The 13,834-nt window shown below is 45.4% G+C and overlaps 1 long non-coding RNA gene across 4 annotated transcripts in view; it reads left to right on the top strand.

Annotated features, from left to right (window-relative positions):
• Positions 1-13,834, top strand: part of LOC140619165 (uncharacterized) — a 165,443-nt gene that overhangs the window by 142,945 nt on the left and 8,664 nt on the right. Inside the window, exon 1 of one of the 4 annotated variants that reach the window (XR_012019097.1) lies at positions 8,766-9,031. The exons of the other annotated variants lie outside the window; for them this stretch is intronic. This is a non-coding gene — a long non-coding RNA (uncharacterized lncRNA). Of the gene's footprint in view, positions 1-8,765; positions 9,032-13,834 lie in introns of those variants that run through there. 4 annotated transcript variants of the gene reach the window in all.

Raw genomic sequence — 13,834 nt, 5'->3', positions numbered from 1 at the left:
AGGAGCAGGAGGGCCCAGCAACCACAGGTGTTTCTGAGATGCCATCCAGGAGCGGGCTCAGATTCCCAGGTGAGGGGCTGGTCAGGCCCCAGGGTGGCAGGGTGACCTGGAAGCACATGAGCCACTCTCCAGAGGTCTCTGGTGTTTGGTTTGTTTTGCTTTTGTATTCCATCCTGTGTTTAGTGTGATCTATGGGCGCTGAGCTGCAATGGAATTACTCCTTCTTCCCCCTGACATCTTTGCCATGGATGGAAATAACGATCAGGATCTAACTTAACCAAAGTTTGATCTCCTCTGTGAAAGTGAACATAAAGTCTGTGAGGTCTGTCAGACTCTTCATGTGGGACCAGGAGGAAATTACCCACGTCAAAGGAGCTGGGGCAGAAGTTGTGTTTTGTCTCATGCTGCACATTTACGTTCATTACGTCAGATACTCATGGAATTGGGAGGAAATGTGAAGAGATATATATTATGAATAGCATCATGATGTTAAAATCATGAGCTGCACTTTCTTCTCTGCTCCATGCTGTCCCAGGCGGGCCGGCCCTAGGAGGCCACAGCGCTGCTGAGACCTGCCTGTGTGACCTCCCAATCCCAGGGCCACAGGATGTGTCAGTCCAAATATCTTACAGCTACTCAGCCTTTTAAAAGTGCTTCACATCAGCGCTTCACATCAGTGACCTTTCCAGGGCCCAAGGGGAAGGTCAGATTAGGGTTGGTATGTACACTGGGGGTGGGGAGACCAAGCCCCTGTAACCGGCCCAACCTTTCTGAGCGCTGATGGAAGATCCATGGTCAGAACTGAAATCCTCAGACTCCTGGGTCATTACTGATCATTCCTGACCCCAACATGACACCAAATGGGGAGCAGGCAGCACTGCTGCACCACCGAGCGCGGAGGGTGCGGGTGCCACCCCTGTGCCACCCGTGAGGTGCTTTGGCTGGAGGAAGGCTGGGCTGCCTGCAAGGGTGTGAACCAGGGAAAACCTCAAGCTCCCGAGAGTGGAGACTCTGCCGCAGCCCAAGCCTGTGCAGGGCCCGGTTCCGCCCCCGCAGGGAGGAGGAGGAAGGCGCCCCGGGGTGGGAGGAGGGAGGAGCCCAGGGCCCCACCACGCTCCGGCTGGGATGCACGCTCATCCCTCAGCACCCTTGGGTGCGCCTGGTTAGCGCGACCTCCCGAGCCGGGGAAGGAGGCCCAGAGCTGGCTCTCCTCCGGGGAGGGCTCGGGACTCTGGGAACCCGTCCTGAATTGATCAGCATCTCATTTGAAAAAGGCCGCAGCCCGTTTATTTTATAGCTGCGCTTCCCCAGGAGCAAGGAGGCTCCCTGCTGCGGAAGGCCCGGCGGGTCCTCACTCGCAGGAGGAGGCGAGTCGCCTTCAGCTCTCCGTGCCCGGAGGAGACCATCTCGCTGCGGCTCATCCGGCCACACCGCGGGCATCGCCGGCCCGGCCGGCTCCGGCCTTACAGCCCCACAGCCGGCCCGAGCGCCCGCCCCTTTAATGCAATCTCTGCTTACACTGGGCAGAGGGACCAAGGCGGATGGCACTGGGAGGGGGCGTCAGCCCACCGGGCTGCGGGGGGGCTGGGGGGCTCAGCTCCGGAGGGGGCTCTAGCTGGGAAGCCACCTGGGCTTGTCCGGGAAGGATGGGTGTTTCTGAACCAGAAAAAAATATATTTGTATTTACAGTTACCTAAGAGGGCTTGAATTTTTCTTTTCATTTAGCAGGTTGACCAAGAGAAGTTTCATAAATAGGTGTTCTTTCTCCCCCTCTGCTTTACTGAGAGAGAACTGACACATGACATCGTGTGAGTTACAGGTGTACAGTGCAATTATTTGATACATGTATATATTGTGGAATGATTACCATGATGGAGTTCATGGACCTGTCCTTCACATCCCATAATGATTATTTTGTTGTTGTTGTTATGGTAAGAACGTTTAAGATCTACTCTCTGAGCACCTTTCAAGTGTAAAATGCAGAATTGTTAATCATTGTCACCATGCTGTACATGAGATTCCCAGAACTTTCACTGGAGGTTTGCACTCTTTGACCACCATCCCCTCATGTCCCCCCGCCCCCGGCCACCACCAGTCTACTCTTTGTTCCTATGAGTGTTTTTTTTTTTTAAGATTTCAGATATAAGTGAGATCATGGAGTATTTGTCTTCCGTGTGACTTGTCTCACTTAGCATAATGCCTTCAAACTCCATTCATGCTATTCAAATGGCAAGATTTCTTTCTTTTGATCATTGACTAATATACCATCGGATGTACGTGCCATATTTCTTTATCCACTCACCGGTCGGTAGACACATAGGTTGCTTCCATGTCTTGACTATTGTGAGTGATGCTGAAGTGAACATGAGAGAGCAGATATCTCTTTGATGGTGATTTCATATACAGAAGTAGAATTGCTAGGTCATAGATTTACTGTTTTTAGTTCTTTGAGGAACCTCCACACTGTTTTCTAGAGTGGCTATAACATTTTATATTCCCACCAACAGGGCACAAGTTATCCCCTTTCTCCACTTCCTCGCCAGTTTTTGTTATTGCTTGTCTTTTTGATAAGAGTCATTCCAGTAGGTGTGGATAATATCTCATGTGGTTTTGATTCACATTTCCCTGGCAATGAGTGATGTTGAGCATCTTTTCATGCACTTGGCCATTTGTGTGTTTTCTTTGAAAAAACGTATACTCAGGTCCTTTGGCCATTTTTATTTACTTTTATTTTTATTTATTTTTAAAGATTTTATTTATTTATTCATAAGAGACACACAGAGAGAGAGGCAGAGACATACGCAGAGGGAGAAGCAGACTCCCTGCAGGTAGCTTGATGCAGAACTCGATCCCAGGCCCCTTGGATCATGACCTGAGCCAAAGGCAGATGCTCAGCTGCTGAGCTACCCATGTGCCCCCCTTTGGCCATTTTTAAATTGGATTATTATTATTGCTATTATTATTTTGCAATTGAGTTGTATGAGTTCCTTATATATATATGATATCAATCCCTTACTCATAATCGTGGTCTGCTAATATATTCTCCCATTTCTTAGGTTGCCTTTTCTTCTTGTTGATTATTTCTTTTGCTGTTCAGAAGCTTTTAGTTTGAATAGCCTGACCTGTTAATTTTTGCTTCTATTGCTTGTCCTTTTTGTGTGTCATATCCAAAATCCAGAAGCTTAATTCCTATGCTGGCTTCTAGGACTTTTATGGTTTCAAGTTTTACATTTAAGTCTTTAATCCATTTTGAAATAAGTTTTGTGAGTGGGTAAGGATTCCAGTTTCATTCTTTTGTATATGAATTTCCAGTTTCCCTACATCATTTATTGAAGACTTTTAGCCATTGAGTATTCTTGGCTCCCTCATCAAGTGTTAGTTGACCATATATGCATGGGTTTATTTCTGGGGCTCATGATTCTATTGCTCTATATGGGGGGTTTTATGTCAGTAGCATACTGTTTTGATTACTATAGTTTTGTAATATAGTTTGAAATCAGGGGAGAGTATTATGCCTCCAGCTTTGTTCTTTCTCAAGAGTAATTTGGCCATTCAGGGCTTTCTGTGGTGCCATACAAATCATAGGATTGTTTTTACTATTTTTGTGGAAAATGTCATTGGAATTTTGACAGAGATTGCATTGAATCTATAGATGACTTTGGGTAATGTGGGCATTTTAACAATATGAACTCTTTTGTGAACTCCACCTATGACTATGGGATATTTTTCTATTTGTTTGTGCCCATGTGCCTATTTTCTATATGAAGTTCCAACAGTTGGTAGTATAGGGTGATTGTACCTGCCAGATGGGATGGAAAGAAGTTGGCCAGCTTTCTGCTTCCATTTAGTTCCTCACACTTCTGGTTTTTATCTGCATCTGGCAGCCTTTCTTCACTGAAATGGCCCACCCTACAGATCCAGGTCAGAGTTCTGAAATGTGAGCAAAGCATCCAAGTTGTTCTTTCACTCTCATGAGTGTGTCATGAGGACACACACCAGCATTCACAAAGACTCACACAGGGATGAGACAGCACTTGGAAATTGTTCTGGGAAAGATAGTACTATTGTACTGGGCCAGTTGCATGCTTCCACTACACAATGTTCTACATTTTGCATTTGTTGGGGTCTTAGGAAAGGTTGCATCCAACCCTTGACTATCTTCTTCATATAAATCAAAGATTTTGGAATTTCACACTTAGAAGTTTAGCTCCTTTGTGAGTCCTCTGATGGTGCCTTATAATAATAATGGATTATTTAGCTAAACAAAAAAGGCTTAAAACCCCCAAAAGCTTAATGATGGAAAGTTTTAAGTTTAGTTCAGCTGTTCTCTGTGTTCACCAAGGACCCGGGCTCACTCAGATCTCTCTACTGCACACACTACACATAGATTAATCCTTTGTCTCCTCTCCTCATGGTCACAAGGTAGCTGCCAGAGTGCCTCATATCAATCCACCCTTACTTGTTTACATTCAAAGGCAGGAAGATAGTTTTATGCACTTTTTTCTTTTTCTTTTTGTTTCCTTTTCTATTCTTTTTTTTTTTTTTTTATCTTTAAGGGAGGAGCAGCTTTACAGAAGCCCCTGTCAGTGTCCATTCAGGTCTCAACTGTGAGGTGGAGTCATAGTAGTTCCCCTCCTATGGTTGCTGTGGTGACCAAGTTTCCCCATAAAGCTCAGGGCATGGTTGGTGCTCTCTAATAGCAGCCTGCGAGCCAGCTACATTTCTTTTAAAATATAATCGCCTCTCTGTTGCTCAGGATGTCATCAACTTATCAGTTAAGATGCTTCCAATATTAAATTCATGAGCATTCACAGAGTCATGCTATAATTCACTAAAATGCCTTGGGAAGCAAATCCAGATTAACAGCACCAACAGAGCAAAAGGTGGGAATATTACAACATCTGAAGGGAAAATAAACATGAAAACAAGCCCCCAATTCTTCTGACCCCAAAAGATAATGAGGATTCACTATGATTACCTAATCTTTTAAGAGTTGTTTTTCAATGTTATTCAGCCCCATTTGAGTGATCTTAACTAGTGATAGTAAAATAGTAAAATCATATTTATTTTTTAATAGCTTATTCAGTAATAATAACTGTCTAATAGCTTAGACAGTAAAATCATATTTATTTTTTAGATTTCATGATTCAAACTTTAACAGTCCTAAATTCCCCTAAATTAGTACTGAAGAGTTTTAGCTGGACTTGAGAATCCTTACTCTTTTTTTTTTTTTTTTTTTTTGAGAATCCTTACTCTTTGAGAAGGAGACTTGGAACTCACTCATACTCACACCTTGAGGAGACTTGGAACTCACTCATACTCACACCCTGGCACTGCTCCGTTCTTCAGGAATACTCTCTTTTACAGGAATGTTAGGCTCATGAGCAGTAAAAGGACACTGAGAAATCATCTATCTTGATAGAGGAGAGAGCTCTGCATTCTGTCCTGGGAAATGCCTTAATTTTTGCTGCACTTCCCATTCTAAAGATGATGACGGGCCTAGTGTGTGGTGCCCGGTAGGGCTCCGGGGACAGAAGAGGGTCTCTGCTCTTTGGGGTGGACTGAGTTTGTTTTTGTTGGAAATAGGACAATGGACAAGATAAACACGTCTCTGTTGGCCCCAGCAGTCGTGAGGGACTAAGCCTTGACCCTGCTTGGATCACAGATAGTAGAGGATCATGGTTGTTCTGAGCCACACTGACCCCACTCCCCCCTTTGTCTCTGATTGGACGAAGGTCAGCATGAGATACAGTCCCTGACCCTGAGTCAGAGGGGCTCAGACCAGGGAGGAGAGCTCCCAGATAAACATGTCTTTCCAGGGGTGACCCTTCCCCCCTGACTCATGTTCCCAAGGCTAATGTCAGAGGATTTCATGCTTAAAGTCACTCATTACACATCACTCAGGGAAGGCCAATAGAAATGCAGAGACACACAGCTCAAGATCTCTGACATTTTCTAGCTCCTGAAAAAGCCTGGAGTCTGGTCCCTCTTCCTCACATGAGGAATTAAAAATCTCTCTTATTATGGCACTGTCGGTTGGGACTCAGACAGCTATAATAAAACAAAATGTAACTGCTGTAAGCACACACTTTTCTGGTTAGATTCCAATTCCTGCAAAGGCTCTGGGCTCAAGGCCAGGTCTCTCCAGGTTAAAATGGGTATTACCAAACGTTAAAGTTGTTAAAGATTTCTGACCTCAAAATGAAATTTTTCCCCTTATTATAATGGAAAGGATTGAAAGAAAATTGAAAAGGAAATAAAATTCTCACTACGTGATTCTAAGTTCTAATGTTCTACGTGGGGACCACCTAAAATCACACAGCACACTGCCCATGGGGAGTCTCCACACTAGGAAACACTATTGCAATGTATAGTGAGCAGAATTAATATTTTTTTGTAATACCAAGGGCATATGATATATTAGGTCAAAGCAAAGTTTCAGAGGGCATGAACTATTGCTTTACCCATCGTGACTTTGGTAGGTTTCCATTTTAGTAGTCATGAAGAATGCACGTGCATGTACATGCACAGGCTTGTGGATTCTTCTGGTGTTTTAGTACCAAAGTTCAAGTCAAGGAATCAATGTATTGTTGATCATCAGCCTGTTTTCAGAAACAGAACTAATTGTGGCAACAATCAACCACAATCAGCGAGAAATGCCAGCATGGCATTAGAGCATAATGAAATAATAAATGTTAGTTAATGAGCACACTCATCGCAACAGGAGATTTTGTTGTGGATGTTTTTTTGAGTTCACACAGTACTGTGGGGGGGAAACACAGCCCTGACAAAAATACAGATTCCCACTGATTTTCTCTGAGAAGTTACGCTGCCAGATGTCACTTGTTTTTAGACTTCTCACTCCAGAGGCTCCTGCTGCTCCCATTCTTCCTCTCACATTCTTCTTCACAATGGCATTTCCCGATGTTCGACATTTTATGTTGCATTGATGAATTTTGCTTTATTTATTGTAATAAAATATTTGCCAAACTCAACATATAATAGTGTTACTTAACACAATCCTAGAACATTTTTTTTAACTTAAATACTTATATTTCCAAAGGAAATGAGATCTGTGTTACAAATGGGAAACATTATCATTTGCTTAAGTAGCAGACAGTTATACATGAAATAGAACACAGGCAAATGGTCATATTTACAAAGCGAATGTCTGCTTAAGACTTGGGATCTGAGTCCTGCTTCTGCTCAGTTGGTGAGGGAGGGTAATACATATCAGACTGATGTTAGAGACGCAGGAGCAGCAGATGGAGACTCTGATGTGACTAGAATGACCCGGCGAGTACCAGAAGGGAACTATGTTGTTACCATGCCATTAAAAGTCATTTAAGCTTTGGGGTTATCACAGTGAAAACCATCTAGCTCATCGTGTGAGACCCCAAAAATATGCACATCCCAATACACTTTGTTTCTGATACTGCGGGATGCCTGCAGTGGGTCTGTTGTCATTGTTTTCAAACAATCACATGACCTGCTTCTCTGGTCTAAGATGGAGCATGGATTCCTGTTCCGAAAGGTCCTCTGAGAAATACTCTTCCTACGCTGTAATATAAGAAGATCCTTCTTTGGAGGGGAGGGCGTCCCTCTTCTCCCAGGGTGCACTATGCACTATAGAACTGGATGCCTAAGACTGAGCTATGGAACTTGATGCCTGGGGCTGTAGCAGCCATACTGTTCCTATGAGGTCCATATCTTCTGAGTAAGTCATATGCCCATGATGGAAAACTGGAGTACAGAAAGAGCTTTGCTGGCACCTCCAGGATGCTGAACCAATACTGAGTTCACCTCCAGACATCTTATTGAAAAACTACCTAATATCGCTACAGCTAAAGGACCTGTTTGCTGAATGCTTGGTTGCTTCCTTGCAGCTAAACACATTTAGCCTCTTAGTCATGGATATCCCCAGTGATCATCCTGGGGTGCATATCATGAGCATGTGTTTCTTCCCTTAATCAATACAAATTCCAACTCTCCTTCTAGAAACTGGTCAAGATTTAACTCTAAGCATCAGAATCTAGGGAAGAATTCTATGGGTTAGAATTTTGGGAAAGATGACTCTGATAAAAATGATTATATTTATTTTACATATCTATATTTTAAATACATAAATATAATGATAAATATAAAAATTACAATATAAATGTTAGGGGTGCTCAATCGGTTGAGTGTCTGCCTTCTGCTCAGGTCATGATCCCGGCTGGGATCCTGTGATCTAGCCCTGCATTGGGCTCCCTGTTCAGTGGGGAGCCTGCCTCTCCCTCTGCTCCTCCCCACTGTGCTCTCTCTCTCTCTTTCAAATAAATAAATAAAAATCTTTTAAAAAATATGTAAATGTTAAGGTTATATCTATAAATATATGTTCAAAGAATTTATATATTTATAAATGTTATTACCTATTTAATTATATAAAAACATACATATTTATATGTAATATGTATTTATATACAATATATAATACTATAAACACATATTAGTACTTATATATATAAGTATATAAATTGTGTCAATGTGAATATTGATAAATATCCATGTTATAAATATGATCTAGCTTGTTGCACTAGTTGGGATTTGGATTTGTGGAGGAAATAGAATCAACCACAAGCTTTATAGGAGCAAGAAATTTACAGTGGGGAACAGATCTTAGACAAGCACGGGTTGGGTTGAACTGGGGGTGGGAAGCTTGTGGAGGACGCAGTGGAGCATCCTAGAAGTCAGTACTGTCACGGCTTCTCCTGAAGGTACTGGGGAAGTCAGCCTCAGGAAATCCGGCACAGTGCTGTGAGCACAAGGTGACAGCTCCTGGAGAGGACTGTGGAACCACATCTGCCTGGCACGGCCTGTCTGTGACAAAGGCCCCTGTTCCACTTCTGCTGACCACATATCTCTCGGATTCCCCTGACTTCACACCCCAGGTGGTAGCCTTGGATGGGAGTGGATGCAGGAAAGCAGGGCCCTGGCCAGGAAGAGGATGGTGGCAGGGCTGAGCTGCCAGCAAGAAAAGTAGCACAGACAGGTAGGTATGTGCCAAGGAAAGGAAGCAATAAAAATAAATGTGGAACTACACTTCATGTATTCATTTACTTATTCGCTCATTCATAAAATATCTCATGAGCACCTGCTTTGCAACCATCCGTGTCCTGTCCTGGGCTGTAACGGCACAAGCCCTTCCTTCTCCTGCTGTGTCTCTGTACTCTTGCTGCAAACTTGAGAGCACCATTTCCTCCTCCTCCTCCTGTTCTTCTTCTTCTTTTTCTTCTTCTTCTTCTTCTTCTTCTTCTTCTTCTTCTTCTTCTTCTTCTTCTTCTTCTTCTTCTTCTCCTCCTCCTCCTCCTCCTCCTCCTCCTTCTTCTCCTCCTCCTTCTCCTCCTTCATCTTCTTCTTCTCCTCCTCCCCCTCCCCCTCCCCCTCCTCCTCCTTCTTTTTTAAAGGCTTTATTTCTTTTTGAGTGAGAAAGGGAGAGCATGAGTTGGGGGAGAGGCAGAGGGAGAGGGGAAGCTGGACAGGGAGCCCAGCCTGGAGCTCGATCCCAGGCCCCTGGGATGGTGACTTGAGCCGAGGGCAGGTGCTTCACCAACTGAGCCACCGGCGCCCCTCGCCTTTGCCTTCTGCAGAAGCATGAGCACCATCTTCTGACCGTCGTGCGCTGCTTGGAAAGCCTGCTTTACCCGGTTGACTTGCAGAACTCTGCCCAGCCTGGGGCTAAGTGGGATATCAGAAAGGGATGGAGCTAAAAACTTCAAAAAGAAGAGAAAAGAAAAGAAAAGAAAGCAGCAGTCACACCTTCTCATTCCCCGTTGGCTCTCCGTACAGCCTTTTCCTCCTCCCCTGGAGCACAGGCTTCTGCTTCTTCCCAGATCCCTGGGTGCCTTGCTCAGGGGACTGGAGGTGCCAGGTGGCTGGCAGGTGCCAGGTGGCTACCGCCCCTTCAGTGCTGATGGAGGACCAGTGACCAGCTCTGCAGGCTGGGATCATTTCTGAAAATTTCCCTTTATTTCAGGGGTCTGTTCTCACTGCCAGCGAGCAGCGCGTGAAGACCTCCCGGGGTCTTGTGATCGGATTGTTACTGGCTGGGAGCACAGGCCCGTCAGCCCGGGTTTGGGCCAGTGGAGACTGGGGCAGAGGCGGCTTGCCCCACAACTTTCAGGAGAAAGGCAGTGACGGCCTCACAGCCCCTTTGGCGCTGGGCCCCCAGGGCACGAGGGTGCTGACCAAGGGCAGTGAGCACCCTCCACGCACAGGGTTTCCAAGTTTGGTTGGACAGTTTTACAGTTTTAAATGTAGTGGTTGCTGCAGCAAATACCTGTATTTATGTCCAGATCAAACGGACAGAGTGGAAACCACCAGAGCCAGCAATTTCTAGGCCACAAATGAAGGATGGCTCCCAATGAATTTCTGATTCTTAAAGGTTTTTACGTTAGTGGATTCACAGTGAAAACAACTGGGGGGAAAAGCCTATCAGAGAAGATACATCCTAGGTGAGAGTGGTTGAGGGTGGGAGGCTCCTGCCCTTTATTGGATTTGCTGTAGAACTTCTCAGAAGCCTGTAATAGGTGTTGGGCCGTGGTGGTCAGTCTGGTGAGATGGAAAGGTACATCGGGGGAGTGCTCAGAGGAGGTTGTTCTTACTTCCTTCCAACTTCCTACGGTGCTAGGAGGATTTGCCCAGGGCAGGGCTGCAAAGTAATATCCCCCTCATTTAATATGGAAGATGAAAGCAGTGTTATGAGTCAGAGATACCTTGGCCCCAGAGCAATAACGGTATTGATGGAGTCAAATGTGTTTTAACTCCGACAGTGAGACATCCCATCTGTGGGAAAAAACCACAACTGCCAACGGAGAACGGGAGCGGGAGTCACAGTGGGAATGGGCTGGTAAACCAGATATCTCGAAGCCCTGAATCTGTGTGTCCTACTTGTCTCAGATTTATGCGTGGATGCTGGTGGAGCCACATGCACAGATAGCTCACGGATGTACAGTGGGCCGGTTCCAAAGGCCCCGAGTTAGAACCTCAGGCAGGCTGTAAGGTTGGAATGCCAGTTCGTGAATCCATATGTGTGCCTGGGGACCGTTTGCAGGCCATTTGCTGAACAGTAAACCTACAACTGATCTTGTTTCTCTCCACATCCACAATAGCACACAGAGGAGGCCTCTGAGAGGAAGCCTCCTTACATCTGTGTAAGCAAGTGCAATCAGATGGGATGGACCCAACTGGCCTATGGGTTGCAATGAAATGAGAATTTTGCCCAAGAGAGAGATAAAGAGGAAAATGCACATAGATAATTGGCTCACATAACATCTTCTGTTTCCAGAAGTCACAAAAAATGGAAATTGGATGGTGTAAATTAGAGAAAACCAGGTAGCAGATCACAGAAATCCCACCTAGGCATTGCAGAGAGTCTGCTTCTTGGGCATCACTCGGCCACACCAGCCCCTCCACATTTGAGATGCTTCTCCTTCCTTCTGATGGGCCTGTTAGTGGTTGGAGCCTGGGTTTCTCAGCCAATAAAGTGTGCTGTTTTTTCATACCGCTGTTAGGGAGATCAGGGATACTCAAGAGTATATATAGAAAGATGGAATAGGGGCACCTGGGTGGCTCAGTGGTTGAGCATCTGCCTTTGGCTCAGGTTGTGATCTTGGAGTCCTGGGATTGAGTCCCTCATCGGGCTCCCCGCAGGGAGCCCGCTTCTCCCTCTGCCTGTCTCTGCCTTTCTCAGTGTATCTCTCATGAATAAATAAATAAATAAACTCTTTAAGACAAAAAAAGAAAAGTGGAATAAAGTACCTTTTCCAGGGGAATGTAATAGATGTCCTCGTGGTCCTGTAAGGCTCAAATGGAAGGTGAGTCTCATCAGCTTCCCCTCTTTGAGCCCAACGGCCCCGTTTTAGGCAAACATTTTCTCTCTGTGGGTATTTACCAAATTATTAGTCCTGCTAGACTTTAAAGCCAGAGGAGGAAGGTGGAGTCCTCTCTGGCAGAGGGAGCTAAAGAACATGACTGCTGTCTTTAGTATTAAATACCAGGACCCCATCTTCTCCTGCCCATGGGATGATGCTCTGAAGCAAGTGTGCTTCTTTCAGGGGACCCACAGGGTGGCTCCACGACTTCATGCTCTTTTACTTTCCCTCCCTCTTGCACATTCCCATCAGTCCCTCCTTGTGATTGGCAACAGAAGCGTCAGAGTCTCTGGTCACATCTTCAGCTGAAAAGGATGAGAAATGTAGGAAATCCCTGTGAAGCCGTCCCAGATGTGACCTGTTTCCTGAACTCTTCTCCACCAGCAATGACTTTGATTCCTTCTCCCATGCCCCCCACCATCCTGCCCATGACTTTCAAGATAACGATCATGGTGACACTGATGTTCTTAATCAAGCAGTTAGCACATGCCAGTGCCAGGAACTCCTTCAAGAGCTTTGTATCTGCCACCTATAGTCACCACTCCTCGCCCAGCCCTGAGAAGCAGGGCCTGTTCCTATCACTATCACCGCGGCGGGGCAAGAAGGAAATGACTTTCCCAGTCACTGCTCCGAGGGGCAGCAGGGGCAGGACTCGGAAGCCCTGTCACATGTGGCCAGCCACACCACCACAGTTGGACTGGAAGATTACCAGCCATTGCACTGGGAGCCCGGACGCCAGAGCCAGACTGGCTGGGGCAACACCCGTCTGTACAGGAACTTGGCCTAATGACTCTGGACGAGCTTAACTCTCTGCCCCTCAGTTTATTCACCTGTAAAAGAAGAATCTGTGACATAAGCTGTGAGGACAGTACCTGGTGCATAGTAAGCACTATATAGATGTTCATTGGTATTATTGCTATTTTTATTATCATATTTATTATTTTTTTCATTATCATATTTATTACTTGGCCTTTCTGTGTTTCTATCCCCACGTTGTTCAAAGATCACCTCAGGGAAGCATTTCTTAGCTACCTCATTTAAAATTTCAATCCCCACCCACAAAAATCCCTATCCCCCTTCTGGCTTTATTTGTCTATATTTGTGTTCATATGATGTACAATATATTTTACTGCAATATATATATTACAATATATTTTATTTTATAAACTTTTTTGTCTTCTCTCAAATGTAAGCTCCATGGAGACAGGATTGTCTGTCTGCTTTGCTCCCTGCTACATCTGGGTGTTCAGACCAGCGCCATGTGCAGAGGGGATACTCAGTAAACAGTTGGTGGACAGATTTGATCAGGGTTGCCCCTACCACCCTCAAAAATGCACCCCTCTCTGGGCTTTGGCCAAGAGATACTTCTTCAGCAAGATGGGCTTTGGGGGAGCCACTTGGTCCTCCAGAAATGCCTCCTTCCTCATGGTGTAAGATCCCAGGGTACCATCAGGGATCATTTTGCTGCATCCAGCAACCGCTAGGTGACCATTTTACAACCAGCTATTCATCCTGCTGTCCACTTTATGGAGCTGTTAGAAGAAGAAAATGCCTCCAGCAGCAAGACTGCTCAACCTTTAGAGCTCTGGGATCACAGTTAATTCAAGTGACAACTTCTTGACATTTTGTCTGGATGGCATTATGTCTGTTTCCAGGAAGCGAGGTGGTGGTGCTAACACGCTAGTGAGATCTACAGAATGTGCATGGAAGGCTCAAAGGGAGACATCCCCGGTGCAATGAGGCCTGTCATTTGTGGGTTAGAAGCACAGCCTGCAGTGACGGGGTGAGGAGCTGCCTGCAAACCACACGGAGCACTGTCTGGATGCCAAGCACGATTTTATCGATTTCATCCTACCGAGGCCTTGGATCGTTAGCAGCTGATCAATCGTTCTCTGGGGCCAAATGACATCCCGTTATTTGTT

This window comes from Canis lupus, chromosome 27 (assembly GCF_048164855.1).
Source record: "Canis lupus baileyi chromosome 27, mCanLup2.hap1, whole genome shotgun sequence".
NCBI lineage: Eukaryota > Metazoa > Chordata > Mammalia > Carnivora > Canidae > Canis > Canis lupus.
Note: the sequence above shows the minus strand (reverse complement) of the source record. Positions and strands in the feature narration are given on the sequence as shown.